Raw genomic sequence first — 17,783 nt, 5'->3', positions numbered from 1 at the left:
ATCACACACGTAAAAAATAAGAAAAAACTCCACTTACCTTAATCTCTGCTCTGGCGTCTGCTCCTCTGTCCCCCGGGTGGGCCCGCTCTGCATTATGGGAGAGACGTCATGACGTCTCTCCCATTACCCACTGCAGGAGCCAGAAGATGGCTCCGGAGGTGGGCGCAGCAGCAGCTGATGAGAGTCTGTCTGACTCTCATCGGCTGCTAAAACAAACACACAGCTGCTGGCGCCAGCGGCTGTGTGTTTGTTATAATAATAGTGTAGTGTGGATGGCACTTATGTGCCGTCCACACTACCGCCCTGCAGTGGCCGGCACTCTTAGGCAAATGCCTAAGTTTGCCTAGTGGTAGCCCAGGCCATGGCCCTCACTGTGTCCTGCCCACTGGGTCCCATCTGTCATCACACGTTAAGTGCTTCACAGCTTCTGTTGTGACAGGCTCCCTCTTTAACCTCACCCCCCTGTGCCTGGCAGCTTATGATTAAAGCTCGGCTATCTCTTAGGATACAGGGGGGTGAGCACTGGAGGGAGGAAACTGCAGTCTGACTGTCATTGCTGCTGACAGCTCTTATATACCACTCTGGACCCGGACTTTCTTTTTCTGACAGGACCAAATCATTCCCAGCTGTATCACTCCGCTGCCTTCTGCAACTGTCACCAATGTCTGTGAAATGTATATGTGCAGCATGCAGGACTAATGTCCAGTGCCTTCAAAGATATCTGACATGCACAGGGTACCTACATTTCCATACAATACATTTATGTTCATATACATGACATAATAATAATAATAATAAAATAATAATAATTTTATTTATATAGCGCTTTACTCCTAAAGGACTCAAATTGCTTTACATTTACAGTACAAAATACAAAATAATCTTAAACAAGGGACATTAGTGAAATTCTTGGGTGAATAGGTGAGTTTTATTCACCCAAGTCAGTGGCATAAGTATGGCCCCCGCAGCCCCCGCGGTGGCTTGGGAGCACCGGGGGCCATTGCTTCGCCACTGCAACTGTGAACGCTGGCCTCTGAAGTGATCAGAGTCTAAGGAAGCCTCAGATCGCTTCAGAGGCCAGCGTTCCCAGTGATGCAGTGCTCAAATGACATCATGAAGTCACCTGCGACGTGAGGAGCCTGCGCAGCTGCGCATGCTGGATCGAGTAATATCCAATTAGCACGGCAGCGGGAGTAACAGCCCAGACGACGGCCGCGTGGAGTCAGATAAGTACTGGGATCAGGTAAGTACTGAGGGGGCACTACTTTAAGGGGCACAACTACAGGGGCACTACTTTAAGGGGAACAACTACAGGGGGCACAGCATATGGGCACAACTATGGGGGCACTGCATATGGGCTCAACTACAGGGGGCACTGCATATGAGCACAACTACAGAGGGAAATGCATATGTGCTCAACTACAGGGGGATTTCATATGGGCACAACTACAGGGGCACTGCATATGGGCACTATTATGGAGGGCCCTGCATAAGGGGCACTAGTACAGGGGGCATTGCATAAGGTACACTATAACATGGGGCATTGCATAAGGGGAACTGCTACAGGGGGCATTGCATAAGGGGAATTGCTACAGGGGGCATTGCATAAGGGGCACTGCTACAGGGGGAACTGCATAAGGGGCACTGCTACAGGGGGAACTGCATAAGGGGCACTGCTACAGGGGGCCCTGCATAATGGCCACAGCTAAAGGGGGCACTGCATAAGGGGGTATTGCATAAGGGGCACTGCTACAGGGGGGCATTGCATAAGAGGCACTGCTACAGGGAGCATTGCATATGAGGCACAGCTACAGGGGACATTGCATAGGGGAAACTGCTACAGGGGGCCCTGCATAATGGGCACTGCTACAGGGGGTATTGATTAAGGGGCACTACTACAGGGGCATTGCATAAGGGGCACTACTACAGGGGGCACTGCATAAGGGGCACTACTACAGGGGGCATTGCATAAGGGGCACAACTACAAGAGGACTAGTACAGGGGGCACTGTATAAGAGGCACTAACTTGATACATACAGTTTACAGGTTATAAGATATGTTCCCAATAATGTGGTTTTACACAGACATAGAAACTGTGCAACCTGTCTTGAGCTGAGGTGACAGACTGGCAAGAGTGGAGAGGAGGGTTGGTGAAGTAGATCTGTCAGGGTGGGATGTAATGGGCATTACTGTGTGGCATAATGTGTAAGGGGCATTACTGTGTGGCACAAAGTGCTATTAGGATATTATTTAGTGTGGCATAATGTTTTATAAGGGCATTACTGTGTGGCATTATGTGTTATAAGGGGCATAATGTGTAAGGTGCATTACTGTGTGGCATAATGTGTTGTAAAAGGGCATTACGGTGTGGCATAATGTGTTTTAAGGGGCACTATGATGTGGCATTATGTGTTATAGGGGCATTACAGCATTGCATAATTTGTTATAAGGGCATTACTGTGTGTCATGTATTAAATGTGGCATTATTGTGTGGCATAATGTGTAAGGTGAATTACTGTGTGGGATAATGTGTTGTAAGGGGCATTATGGTGTGGTATAATGTATTATAGAGGCATTAAGGTGTGGAATAATTTGTTATAAGGGCATTATGGTGTGGAATAATGTGTTATAAGGGGCATTATTAGTGTGTCATGATGTGTAAGGGACATTACTGTATCATGAAACCACACACCTTAAATGTTATCTTTGGGTGTGTTAATTTTTTGGGAGGGGGGAGTTGTGCGCCTGAAACTTTTTTGGCAGGGGGGTGAAAAATTTATAGTTACGCCACTGCATACAGTATATTTAACATTTACCTCATAAATGCCATTTTGGTGTAAATACATGAATTAAATATATTTTTACCTCATATCTTATATGAATTCGACATACATTTTTCTGTTAAGATAACCAAGGTTTGCATAGAACAGAGGGCATATAAACCTCTAGACAGGGATGGATGAAGTTAATAAAGTTAAAGAGTGGTTATTTAGGATTTACACTTGTTAAAGTTACAGGGATAGGTTGTTGTTGTTATGGGGGAGTGGTTACTGGGAGTATGGATAATGTCTGTAAGGATATTCTGTCTCTTTGATTCTGATCTGCAAGCTGAATGGTCGCAGGTTGTAGAGCTGATTTTGTCACTTATAATGCCTAAATTTCTATACACTATTTCTTTCTAACGGTCTCCCTAATGTCCCTCTTTCTTCTTTCTATATTCTAACTTCACTTCTTTCTCTCTGTGTGATCCCTTCCTCCCCCACCACTTCCTCCTGTCTCTCATCTTCCTCTCTTCATATGTCTCGCCCCCAGCGCCGTCCCTGCCTGTCTGTCTGATACAGTTGGATTTGGGGTGGTGCCTGCCAAGGCCCTCCTACCCCTCTTACCTACTATGGCCCCTTCCTGGCGATCCGGTGAGGCAGGTGCGACTTCTCCTATGTCCCCTGTTAGTGTGCCATGCACCCGCCACTACTGCAGACATGAGTGTTGGCTGCAGGCTCCGTCAGTGCCCGCTCCCCTTCCCCCGGCTGGGTCCCGCTCTGGAGCTGCAAACAGCCAGACTTCAGGGGGCCTCATAGATGCGTTGGCCGGGGGCCTGTCACGGTGATGGCTCGCGCTGCTGTGGCAGCCATCTTCTGCAGTCGGGGTGTGGAGCGAGGCTGCTGGTCAAAGCCAGCAATCTTGTATACAGGATTTTATATAGCAAAGTGTGCTGACTATTCACCAAGTGGCAATTAGTAATTCATTCATAAACAATGTAATTTGTATTAGTACATGCACATTTAATAATAAAAGTCTAAAGATGATAAAAATAGTGGTAAAAAGCTCTAAATCAGATAAACCTTTCTGGTATTAATTAGGTGTATATTAATACTGTCAGTCGTAAATGATAGATTAGTAAGCCAGCAGAATAGAGATAACTGTAAAGAGAAGCAGTTGTATCAAATTGGGTTGCAGTCTAAAATTAGTTCTCAAGCGCTGCTGTCAGCTGCAGCTCCCGATGTGGGATGTGGGGAAATGTAACGTGCAGCGCTGAGAGTCTTCCTCACTGCTCTGTGACAGGAGAAGGCGATCTTACGCTCGCTTGTTGTTTCTCAATAGTGGTGGCTCACTTCTCATATGTCATCCAAAACAAAGGGGCGTGGCCTAACTAGTTTGTCGGCTATGTGCCATTTCCTCAGATGCATCAAGCCCTCCTCTCTAACATCCTTTAATTGGACTATTAACCAATTGGCTAGTCATTGTCCAAAAAAACTGATTTATTAATCAATACTATTGGTAGAGAACTTATTTCGTAAATAAGTGAATAATCAATAAATACATATGTAGCACACATTATCATAAGCCAGCATGTCGGAAACCACTGTGCCTTTGTTCTTATGGTACATTCTGTTATTAGAATATTGTGTATATAAATATATGCATATTACATCACAACGTATATGTAGGAAAGTACAATAAAGATATATTGATTCTAATATTAAAAATCAATTCATTATTTAAATCTGAATACAGACCGTATCGACCATCAAACTCATTTATTACAACAATATATTCATGTGTATAGCCATACACATAGATCAAAAGTAAGTACAAAAGGGGGAAAGAGAATAGGGGAAATATAAATCATGGGGTATTCAGCATAGTATATCACAAACGATCCTTCACTAAAAGTTGTCAAATATTGCTAAAATCAACCTAAAAATATATAGGCTATACATCAAACCTCTACTGAAGCACTTTACATGGGTATTAATTAAGCTAAATAGAGATTGGGAGGGGAATGGGACCTAATAAACCTGTAAACCTAAAGTGAGTAAGAGCTCCCACCCCATCCACTCAAACTGGTAACTTCTTATAAATTGGTAACACAAGATCATAGTCTAAAATTGACAATATACCAGAAATTATATTAAATATTATTTAGCTCTATACTGTCCTTAAGACCATTGGGGGCCAGGGTATTTAATCTAAATAGCCAAAAGGCTTCTTCTTTGCCGAGTATTAGGGAACCTATCACCTCCTCTTCTAGTAACCTTAATCTGTTCAATTGCTTTCACAGTTAGATTTTTTAGACCACCTTTTGGACATGAAAGCAAATGTCTAGGAACACTATGTCATTACACCTCATGTATGTTCTAAGAACCGTATATTTAGTGTACGAATAGTGCGACCCACATATTGTATGCCACAACCGCAGTTAATGGCATATATAACAACTGTTTGGCAGTTCAGAAAACCTTTTATCTGGAATACCTCTTTATTTGTGTATGATGATATTGAGGTGCTTCTATGGTTAACAAGATCACATGTGGGGCAATTTGTTCAGGTTTCTGTGGTAACCACGTTAATTATGAAGTTCTAATGTTTTCATTTGTTCTGCTTTTCAAAGCACTCAGAGCTAAAAGTTGTTTCAGATTATTAGATCTTCTAAACACCTCTTTATCAACATCTCCTATTGTACGTGCCATACACCGGTCCATCTTTAATAATGCAGCATTTTTCCTTATGATTTTTCCTAATATTTTCTGCAGCTGAATTTGTATTGAGTCCTGTTCCTTGTAACCTGTGTCCCTGGATTGGTTTTCTTATCCACGAGAATGTGTCTTTCTATAACACTGACTATTTTGAGAGCTTTGTCTAAAACATTATGGGGATATCCGTGTTCCACAAAGGACTGATATATCTGCTTGGATTGTTGTTCAAACATCTCCTCACTGGAACAGTTCCTCCTCAGACGCAGGAACTGGCCTTTGGGAATATTGTTTTTATTTTCAATTTTTTTGTGATGACAGCTTTATAGTTCAAATACGTGTTACAATGTACTTTTTTGATATATGTGGCTGTCTGTAATTTATTGTCTACTGTATCACTGAAAATTTGCTATCCAAGAAATTGATACTTTGTTCATGAAAATCACTAGTGAACTTAAGGACTAAAGGCCTGATTCAGACAAGGCTCGCAAGCGGGTCGATGGTGGCCCAGTGCGCACGCGCGGTGTGTGCACTGTGCGTGCGCGAGCCCTGGAGTGAGCGCAAAAAGCACTCGCTTCAGGACTCACTGTCAACATCGACAGCTCGCCCCATTTTGTAGGCGTGGTGGGGGGTGGCTTCACAAATGGAGGCGTTCCCATGCGAACGCCTGCCGTTTATGGGTGGCCCCACTGACATCATCAGTGATGTCAGTGAGAGAGCTTCCAGCTCTATTAAAGCCAGAAGCTCTCTGGGGCTTGCGGCCATGAGACCCTACCACAAGGGTCTCATCACAAGCCCGATGGTCGCGATGTTCTTGACTATTGCGACCATCAACATGGCCGCTTGCAATAGCTGTGGGTGGTAACCCACACCTATGCGAGCAGCCAAGAGGCCGCAACTAAAAAAACCTGCGCCCGCCCTGATTCAGAGCGAGCACTCGCTTTTTGCGAGCGCCTCTCAATCAGGCCCTAAGTCATTAGAATTTAGGTGATCTACAAAATTTTAAATTGAAGTCTCATCCCCGTCCCAAATAAAAAACAAATCATCTATATATTTTGCACACAGACCCAGGTTTGACCCGAGTCCACCACCCCATATGAAATGCTCTTCAAAACTCCCCATATCTTGTACAGCCCTCTGTAATACCGGCACATAGCCCTGGCATGGGTTCCACCATTTTTTCCACAAGCAGCCTTTTGTAGCAGCTTTAATGTGGGGTTGCCAGTATTGGGGAATACTACGTCCCTGGATACTGGAGCCATTGCAGCACTGCTTGTGTCAGTAGTGGGTGCTCCGATGCCCTTGCGGTCGCAACAGTCAGGGGTGCTGTTGCGACAGGGGGTGTCCTCGTCTGTGCCTTCAACATCCGCCATGCAGGCACACTTGGGTCAACTGATTCAGCAGTTAGGTATGAATTGCGGTCTGTCTTTCTCTTCTTTGCCTGTTGCTCCCTCTGTCTCTTTTGCTCCTTCCACTGCTGCACCTGCGCAGCTGGTTCATAGACTGAATGCAGGGGACCCTGGGAGTTTGCAAGATACTGCCCTGTGTCCTTTTTTGTTTCAGACATCAGTGTGGTCGAACCCCCCGCAGTTGCTCCTACCACCACCCTAGGGATCTCTGGTGTCGCTCCCATTGCCAGGCCTGGAGTCGTCAGTGCAGCCGGTACACCTTCCAATTATTGAACTGGCATGGAGGCTTTCTTGTCGGTGCAGGTTCAGTGGAGGTTGTGATTGACAGGGCCTGGAAAATGGTGAACAAGTGGGTGGCCAGACACGTTTTGGAGTTGGGCGGGATGGTGGTGCATCATCAACTACTCAGAGTCCAGGATGCCCATCTTTTTAACGCAGGGATGGGATTAACCTCACGGAGGAGGGGAATTTTTTTGTTCCTTGAAGAGCATTTTTCAGTGTTGGGGAGTTTAGTGAGCTAGGTAGTATGGTGATGGGCCTGGTTCCTTTCTGGGAACCATGTGTGGCAGGAAAGACCGGCAATCTGTAAAGCATCCATATTGCTGCAGTAGGAGTAGTGCACTCCCCTTCAATGCACTGGTTAGGCTGATTTCACCTTACTGGGGTCAGAGGCACCTCTCAACCGAGTGGGCCAAAATGGTGCATTGGCATGGGTGTTGGATACCGCTTCACTTGCTTAGAAAGGAAGAGTTGGCCCTTGCAAGTATTTTATATGTCACTTACCATTAAATTGGAATAATTGGCCCTGGTAAGTTTTGGACATCTTCTGCCTAAGTCAAGTGGGTACCGGTGGTTTGCCGTTCTTTCCTCTGCCACCATACTCAATATTGTAAAATAAATAAAGCTGACCTATTATTTGAACGGCATAAACTTGGTCTGTGTCTTTATTTTAGCAAATATGGTTTAAAAAAATGTATGGTTACATCCATCATCTGATAATAGAGAGTTTATAGCAATTAATGTAGGTTATAACACTCATTTCCCCATACCAAAATGTATTTATGTATATAGTTTTTATTAACCCATACTCAGAGTTATATTTTCTCCTTTATATCTCACTTTAATTCTTACCCAAGGTTACACAGTTATAGTTATTGTTACATTAATGCCTGCATTGTATACTAATCATGGAACAGAGTGATACTGTATTGGTTGGATGCTATGATACTGTAGAAACCACAGAACCCTGATTACTAGTAACTTAAAATGCAGCTATATACTAGTGAGATTGACAAGAGGACCTATATATAGGTGATCAGTGGTGTAATCAGACTTTCATTGACCACATTATTTTGAAGGAGCCCACTTCTAGCAAAACACCACTCTCCACAGATGTTGTTCAGTTTATAAACCGTAGTAGTCCCGTAGGTCACAATATACCACATTTTAGTTCTGCCAGTACACAATATGCCACCCAGTACCCCCAGTTCTTAATGTGCCACATTGTATTGCCTTCCAGTTCATATTTCTGGGAACTTGGTAGACAACTATAGGCCCAGGTTTGGGGCCCTCTAAACTTCTAGGTCCTGGAGAAATGTTACCCCCTGCACCCACTATAGCTGCGCCCATTTTGGAGAGCTAGACACAAAATAACTATAGTCTGCTGAGCTGGATGCTGATGCATTTTATGCTGGAGAGTTGGACACTGGATCGTTGTATGCTGGGTAAATATATCCCAGACAGCATTATCTAGACAGTGGGGTCTATGTACTGGGGAACTGCATATAGGAGGTTAATGAGGTGTACCATGGAGAGCTATACACTGGAGACAAAAGGCTTTACACTGGCCACTGGTTCCATATAATATATGGAATATGCTGGACATTATGCATGAAGGATGTAGCCAACTGCGCTACGCTATCTGTGGTGTAGTTTGTGCGCTTCAATCAGCTCAAGAATATGGTAACAGTAATTGGGGTGTATGTACTTGATATACATTTATGGATACATTGAAGTACACAATAACAACAGTTTTTAGCAACACTGATTTAGGACAGTGCTTCAAATGAAAATATGATTTTCAGATATTTTGTAAAATAGGCCACTTGTGCTCATGCAGATACCCAGATGAATAGAATTTTTGATAATCCTATATTTGTGCCTAATAATGCATTAAACAGTTGCTGCAACACATTGCAACTGTCAGAACTAGCATTTATTCTGATAACTCCGCGCCAGTTACCTGTGCAGAGTGTATATGAAACCTTCAAACTCATCCAAGAATTAGGTATCTTTGTTTTATTATCTGATACCTTTACATTTAAAAGAACACAACCTTATTATGCACAAGTGTCTATCAGTGGTGTAAGTATTGTGGGGCAGGTGGGGTACGTGTCAATAGACTTTTCCAGCCCTTAGCACTTTTACACTGTGTTGGGTAATTACACCCATTGTCGTATCTATAATGGGTACAGGTTGTGCGGTGCACATGCCGACGTTGCACTCCCTCCTTCCGGGAGGGAGCTGTCGGGCTTTCTCGGCAGGGGGCGGGTTGCGGCGAAAAGTGGGTGTGGCCCGGTGCAGATGTGCATTTTGGGGCGGAGAATGGGGGCGTGTCATCGCGATCACGTCATCGCGGCTCCGCCCCCTCTTTACAATGCCGTTTTTAAAGGCATTGTGAGGCAGGGGGCGGGGCCGTGATGACGCGATTCAGTGCGAATCACGTCATTGGCCCCTCCGCTGCCTGGATTTTTATAGTAAGTGCAGGGGGGGCGGACGTGTCGCTGATCCGACCAAATAGGGAGGGTAGGCAAGTATGCTTGTACCTATATAATTATTCTTTCCCCTCTGGAGTCCCACGTCGGTCGGTGCTGCAGATAGAAATTACTGGGGAAATGGTGCTGCGCAGTAGACTCTGGCACAAAATCAGAGTCTACTGCACGGCCGGAGAGGAGGGGGCTGCACAAAGGCTACACGGGGGCCCCCTCCTGTCTTAAACTGCTCCTGATTACCAGCTTTTGGATTCTACTTTATCATCAAGAATGCTGATGAGCTCAGGCAAATAACTATGTTTCCTTTAATATAAATGATTATTTTTTAATATTTCACATGAATAAATGAGATATTAGCTACAGTATTTTGGCATTTGGTTTACCTTTTGCTAATGTGGTCATTGGGTTGCCTTCAATTTGCAAGTAATCATAATTTATAATCACGTAAACAGGACACTGTACCTATTTGCTACCAAAAGGTGACACTATTGTACAGATGTTACTATAGCTTATAAGGGACTACAAGCAACACTCCTGTGTAGAAACACACGTAATTTACAGAGCTGCTGTTACATGTGGGCAAGGACAGTTACTTTATAAGACTATTTAACACACTTTAGATGTAAAGTACACCTATTACCACTTCTGACACTTTGTGAATTTTACATTTTGTGAATTGCAGATTATATAGTGATATACTATACTACTTTTCATCGGACCAATTGATGCATTGGTTCAGATGGCTAATGCTTTTTTAGGATCCAATGGTTCCTCAGCATCACAATTTTTTACTGATGCTCTACAGATGTATTTTAGGGCAGGTGCAGACAGGTAAGCAAATTTGATTATCTCTCATGTCTAGCGGCTAAGCCCATTTGTAGAAAAGATATGTGCACCTTTAGGTTAGTCCCCATGTATTTAAAACAAATAATTTTCAGCATAGAATACACATAGAGGTGTAATTAGCACCTTGTGGGCCCCACAGCAGCGCTCCCCTGGAGTGGGAAAGGCTAGTGCTGCCCAGTGGGGTGCTTACTGATGCCTCTTATTTTTAATACAAGCATTAAACCAAACCTATATTAAAACTGAGGCCCCATCCATATCTCTGACTGCCATTGCAACTAAACAGATCTGTGTAGTGTGTGGCTGCAGGGCTGCCATCAGGGGGAAACTGCTGGGACTGGAGACCCAGGCCCGGACACTTGGGGGTTCTTCCACTCTTACCGCTTCTACTATCCCTGCAATGGTGGCGGTACATAGACGACATCCTGTTTATATAGAAAGGTGACAAAGTCATTGTGTAAAATTTCTGTCAGCACTTGAATGTCAATAATTTGAATATTCATTTTACTTTCTGTATAAGTGACCCTACGGTGAAGGTTTTTAGATTTGAAGATAGAGATCATTGATGGGGCTATTACAACCAGCAATTTTTGCAAACCCACAGAATCTAATATGTATATAGGAGTAGACAGTAACCATTTACCCCAATGGCTACAGAATAGTCCTATGGGACAGATGGTTCGATAAAAGAAGGAACTGTTCTGAGGTTGTCACTTTTCGAAAACAATCAGCTGAAATGATTAGCAAATTTGTGGGCAAAGGGTATAACAGAGAAACAGTAAAATCTACCGCAACAGAAATAATAAAGATGGATCGAAAAACTCTGTTGAAAAATGAAGGGAAACAAAGCATAAAGAGAATTTTGGTTTGGCTTTTGTTACACAATTTAATTTACAATATAAAAAGGTGGAAAAGATCATTAAAAATAATTGGAAGATACTTTTGAAAGATCCTATTTTAAAGAATATGTTGCTAGACAAACACATATTCATTTATAAAAAGGTGCCTACTATTAAAGATTCCATGGTATCCAATGCCCTCTCTATAGATGGGACTAGGGGCCTAATTCAGAGCCGCTCACAAGCGCACAGCGCTCTCAAGCGCCTCAATGTCTGGGCCCTGCGCATGCGCTGTGTCCGGGGCGGCTGTCGATGGTGAGTGACAGCTCGCCCCATTTTGTAGGCAGGTAGGGGGAGTGGCTGCACAAACGCAGGCGTTCCCTTAGGAATGCCTGGCGTTTGTGGGCGGCCCTACTGACATCACTAGTGATGTCAGTAGTGGACTTCCTACTCTATTAGAGCAGGGAGTCCACTCCGGCTTGCGGCAGCCGAGACCCTACCCCAGGGCACCGGCACAGCCCGATGGCTGCAATAATCACGACGGTCTCCAGCTCGCTCGCACAAGCTCTGGGTGGACACCCACAGCTTTGCGAGCGGCCTGAAGAAAAAAAATCGCCCACAGACCCTGCGAGCTGCCTGCGGCAACGAGCGGGTCTGAATCAGGGCCTAGGTTTCTACCACGGAACAAAGGTTTTTATCGATGTGGAGAATGCAGAATGTCCAAATCATGTCCCAGCAAATTTACCGAAATAACAAAAATGAATACCCCGAATAAAAGTCAGAGATTTTATTACATGTAATACAAATTATGCTGTTTACATGATCAAATGTACCTGCTGTCTAATATACATAGGTAAAATGAAAAGAACACTTAAAGTGCGATGGTCTGAACACATTCGCAATATTATAAAAGGAGAAGAGAATCATCCCTTCTCTTCACATTTTAAGTAAAAGCACGACAAGTCAGTGAAAGGGATTAATAAATGTTTTAGTGGTATCTCAGTAACTAAATACAATTGGAGGACCAATGACAGAGATAGGAGGTTAGCAAAAAATGAAATGCGCATGATCTATGACATTAAAATCTTAAAGCCTCTGGGTCTAAACTGTGACTTTGAGGTTCAGTGGTTTAAATGTGTATAATTTCAGTGGTTTTATAATTATCATTTATTTGTTGTACATATATGTATTATGAGGGGGTTATAATGTGTATAGGTTGATGCTGGGATGTATATTCTCTAAATAGATCGTACCTTAATGTTTTTATAATCATTGTTTATTTGTTTTATATAAATGTATTATGAGGGGGTTTGAAATACCTGGACTCTTATGCTTTAGTATTATAACTATTTTTCCCCCATTTGATTTTTGCCGCTGTGGTTGTCATGGTAACACACAGTGCCGGATTAAGGCTTGTTAGGGACCCGAGGCAACTAAGTTGTGGGGGCCGCATCAATAATATTGCCACGGCCTCACGCTTCGACTACTATGCCCATTACCTTGGCTCTGGTCTCTCCACTGATGGCAAGGTTGCAGCACACTGTTTCATGTCCGCAACACTGCTGGGAACCGACTACTGGCAGCAGAGCGGACATGATCTAGTACACTGCCAGGGGCAAAAGCAGGATTCTGAGTGGGGCGTTAGAGAGAGAAGGAGGGAGGGAGAGATGAAGAGGGTCACAGAAAGAGAGAGAGGGGGGAGAAAGGTAGAGAGAGAGGGAGGGAGTGAGATATAGGCCCCCCATTTATTAATGATCACAACTGCAATGCGATCCGGGCATTTGCTGATTGAGTAGGTGTGACGGGAGAAAGAAACCTTTATGTGCATTACATGTAAGCACTATGTAAGCATTGGTTTGGTATTATCTATCCATGTGGTGCAATTTATTTGACCTTTATGTGGAACGTAGCTGGTGATTGGAGGCTCTACTCTAGCAACACATGATTCCCTCTGCAGACACCAGATAGTGAAAGAAACTGTCTCTATAGTATTACACTATTGTGTGTGTTTATGTTTTATTCCTTTTGGACCTGCATACCGAACATTGAAAATTCAGTGGACGTTGGGTGGATGTATTTTAGCGCATGTTTTGTCAGTTATCTCCATGTATCTGATTGATAATGAGTGAGGTGACTCATATTGTCTGACAATTTTGCTGCTTTAAGTGGTTTGCGCCAAAGAGTGTGGGTCGTCTACAGGAAAGCTTCTACTATCCCATTGAAAGTAACAGGCCCGGTGGGGGCCTGCTCCTACCATTGTGTTAATTACCTCCCGCAACGGCACAATAGAAGTGACTTGTGAGTGACATGCCCAGCCCAGGACTGCTCTCCTGCTCCGCCTCCTGCCTATGCCATGGCTGGCTCGTGCAATATAGTTTTTCTTGTAAGCTAGAATGAGAGAGGAGACGCTGCATGCAAGGACTGAGGAACAGCCAGAACAGAAAAGGGAGGTAACGGAAGTTTGATTCTTTTTGCATTATTGCAGCATGACAGATGTCATTTTGCGGATATGGGGGACTGACTATAGCTGCTTTGTTCTTTTTTTTTTTTGTGTATGAATAAGGTAGCGAGGAACGGGAGGAATTATGGGGGGTAGCAAGGGAAGGTGGGGTTGAGGGGGGTTGTGGGGGGCCCTACCTATTTTGTCAGTCTCGGCCCCCACAATTTCTGATGGCAGCCCTGTGTGGCTGCACTATACATAGATATGCTTAGCTGATAACACAGCTTTGTCTCTACAAGGAAACTTTAATGCACTGTAAATAGCTAGCACAGATTTATGCAAGGTGGCACAATGAGTTAGTAGGTGAGACCCGGAGACTGGTATCTCTGTGCCAACAGAATTAACACTGCCTTCCTGGGGCAAATAGTCCTATTTGAAGTATAATTTACCTAGTTTCATTCCTAATTTCTACAGTATGTTACCTGGGAGGAAATCTTAATGAACATTTATACCTCAAGACATTACCTGAAGAAGTCTGTTAGGACGAAACTTACAATACACTTTATATATATAAATATATACTGTTCAAAATCGAATCAATTTGAATTTGATTTAGAAAAGGCTTCTAAAATGGAATTTTAGTAAATGTAGGATTTGATGAGGGATTTCTACATTCGATTTGAGGTGAGCTAAATCGAACATCAAATCGAATGTAAAATCGAACTTTGATAAATATACCCCCTAGTGTTCTTTTTGTGCACTGATTTGCTTGTTTTAATGGTGATACCTCTAGACTCAGAGCGAGAAAGTGTTGCATGCGAGGTTACAGAAGATGTCTGACTGTGTTTAGCTCTGGCTTCTGCAATAAGCATTCTAGGGCATGAAACAACAGTAGCAGGACCATCACTTGCAAAGAAAGACCATGGTCTGAGCCTTTCCTTGTCACTGCGTGTGGTGTATGACCAGGGCCGGCTCCATGTCAACTAGCACCCATTGTAAGAAATTGTGGAGCGCCCCCCCCACCTGATCCAAATGTAAATATTGTGCCCCCCCACAGTCACTGTTCAGCCCTCCCCTACCCTCAGCAAATGCTCGTTGCATAGAAGCCAGTCCCCTCCTCTCACCCTTCAGCAGAGGCCCCCCTCCTCAATCAGCTGTGTGTCAGCACCAGTAGCTCAAATTAATTAAATAAATACAATAATATTCAGTTTCAAACTCACCATCAAATTAAATTTCAGCCCTACTCCAGGAGTTCATGCAGCTTTGCCAGTAACAACAAAAAGTATTCCCCCAGCACTCAGAATGAAATCAGCAATAAGATTTGAAAAACTACATGGTGGTAGATAATTCAGAGATCTCAGTTGCATATATTTGCAAAGATATGGCTAAGCCTCCGGGCCGCGACACGGCGTCTCTGATACCGGAGGTCCCTATCACTTGGTCAGAATCTGGGGTGCAGAACCCCAAAAAAGCTGGCGATAGCCAGCCACCCCAGCGAAGCACACCAGTGAAAGACCAAAGTGTTAGTATAGGATTAAAGGAAAAACTATGTGTTAATAAGTGAAGGTGTAATTAAAAAGCTAAGAAAAATATATATATATACACAAAATATATTGGAAAGTGTAAAAGTGCTAAATAAAGTGTTAATGTGTGCCTCACCAGAGCAGCCCAGCCACACCAACCCCAAGGGGCACCGCACCCCAAACTCATCCCCAAAACTGATAACTATATCCAATTTGGATAATAATTGCCCAATATAAGGCCACATGATAATGGCACATACAAATATACCTGAATTGAGAGCTAGCTTACCTTGGAGTCACCCCTAAGTCCTCCTAATGGCACTACAAGAACCAGCACGCCCTCCTAAGGCTGGTCCCATCTATGCCTCTCAATACAGAAATACAAGTTGGAAGCTGCTCAATCACTTCAGTAATATCACTCAGGTGCATGTAAGGGAGGGGTTAGTCTATACAAGAAACAACAAAAAGTATTCCCCCAGCACTCAGAATGAAATCAGCAATAAGATTTGAAAAACTACATGGTGGTAGATAATTCAGAGATCTCAGTTGCCGGAGGCTTAGCCATATCTTTGCAAATATATGCAACTGAGATCTCTGGGTGGGGACATAAAACTACTATTATACGCACACCGTGGATCTTGGAAGATCATGTGAAAGGTGTGGGAATGCACCAGTCTTATAATAGCTGTCTTGAAGGGGAATTGAGACTTTACATTATCTGAGGTGTTCTATGAATAACATTTCAATAATACATTCTATGCATGTCTAAATATAATACATCAAACGATTGTATTTCCTAGTTCAGGGTTGTAATGCAGTTCTATATTTACCTCGGTATACATATTGTCATTACTGACCACCATCATAGTTTCATTCTTTCGTTTCACTCTGTTTCTACATTTTCCACACTTCAACACAATAGGAACACACCGGACGCATATGCCAATTTTTATGATGACAATCAGTATAAGGATTAAGACTTTGCCTACGCTGGCGATCACTTCCTGGACCCATTCCCCTAGACCTGAGAACCATTTTACTGGGTTCAGCCATGACACCCATCCTTCTATCTGTTCCCCTACTTCAGCCACTGAAGCGTTATGGTTCTTGCGAAATTCCCACTTTAGCTGCAGAATTTCATCCATCTTTCGGTCTATCACCTCCTTAGGGTCGCTGGTTTCATTGGTGACATAGGTGCAACATTTTACTCCAAATTTGGTGGCCAATGTTACACAATACCCTCCAGTAACAGCAGTTAAATAATTCAACACTAGCCTGTGTTGCACCAGTTCTTTCTTGTATGCTTGCAATTCTTTCCCTGTATACCTAAATGTGTCATCGTACATCTCGGTGATGTTATCTATTAATTTAGCAAGTTCCTGGATATATCTAAAATTTAATGTACTCCGAGTGATCCTGGTGGGGTCCAATGCGACCAGAACTTGAAAGCCAGTTGTCTCACTGATTAACTGAGTGGCTTTATGTATATCACCAGGTACCATATTTCTTTTGCCTCTGTGTTGATATTGTGTGTGAAGATATGGTGACGGTGTGCTTTTATGTATACCCAGCATTTCAACATGTGTGAGGGTCATAACTTCTGGGACTACTCTTTCCAGGTAACAGAAACCTTCGGAACTCGGGGAGAGCCATTTATACGCTTTTCTTCCACAGATGAAATATACATTATCAGGGAGAACATAAGGAATGGTATGCATCATTATCATTAAGCACATTTCCCTTGCAAACAATCCTATTTCTGGTTTTTCCATCTGGTACATGCAAGTTTCTGGCTGTATTATTTTAGCACAATAACCATTTGGCACCTTACCAATAATTTCTTTGGTGGAACTCAATGTATACCGATACCTAAAATGTTTCCCACCAGACTTAATGGAGCGCAACAGATCATGGTTTATGAACTCATTATCAGCTCTTTGTGAGAAGGTCATCGTCTGATTATTCCCCGTCACTTCCCAACTCCCGGGTTTATTGGGGTTGGTTATGTTTAAACACAAAAGTGATCTATCTACTTGGAATTGATAGAGTTTGAAATGAGGTGGTTTGGATGAGAGGAATTTTCCATCCAATGTTTTCCCTTTTTGTAATTCTAAAATTTCCGTGATATTCAGCGGAAATGGCACCAACCCTACGTTATGCTGCCCCTGGGGCACATGTGAACACACCCAGCAATCAGTTTGAGTTAACACTTTGCCTACCATGCTATGATAATCCTCTAGAGGACACCCACCCCAGTACGGATTATATTTAGGTTGGCACCGTTGGATACAGTTCTCATCAACTAGGGACCCACAAAGCTCACAAATACAGGAATCTTCAGACGATAACCCTCCACACCTTCCCCGAGTATCCGGAATGACAACTCTTTTAACAATAACAGTACTAAGATTGGAAAGACACTCCCCTGATTGGCATTGCACTCCTCCTGATTCCACTCCATCAGCACTGCCATCAGCTCCCGTT

The sequence above is a fragment of the Taudactylus pleione genome, unplaced genomic scaffold (genome assembly GCF_031769625.1).
Source record: "Taudactylus pleione unplaced genomic scaffold, aTauple2 ptg000095l, whole genome shotgun sequence".
Lineage (NCBI taxonomy): Eukaryota > Metazoa > Chordata > Amphibia > Anura > Myobatrachidae > Taudactylus > Taudactylus pleione.
Note: the sequence above shows the minus strand (reverse complement) of the source record.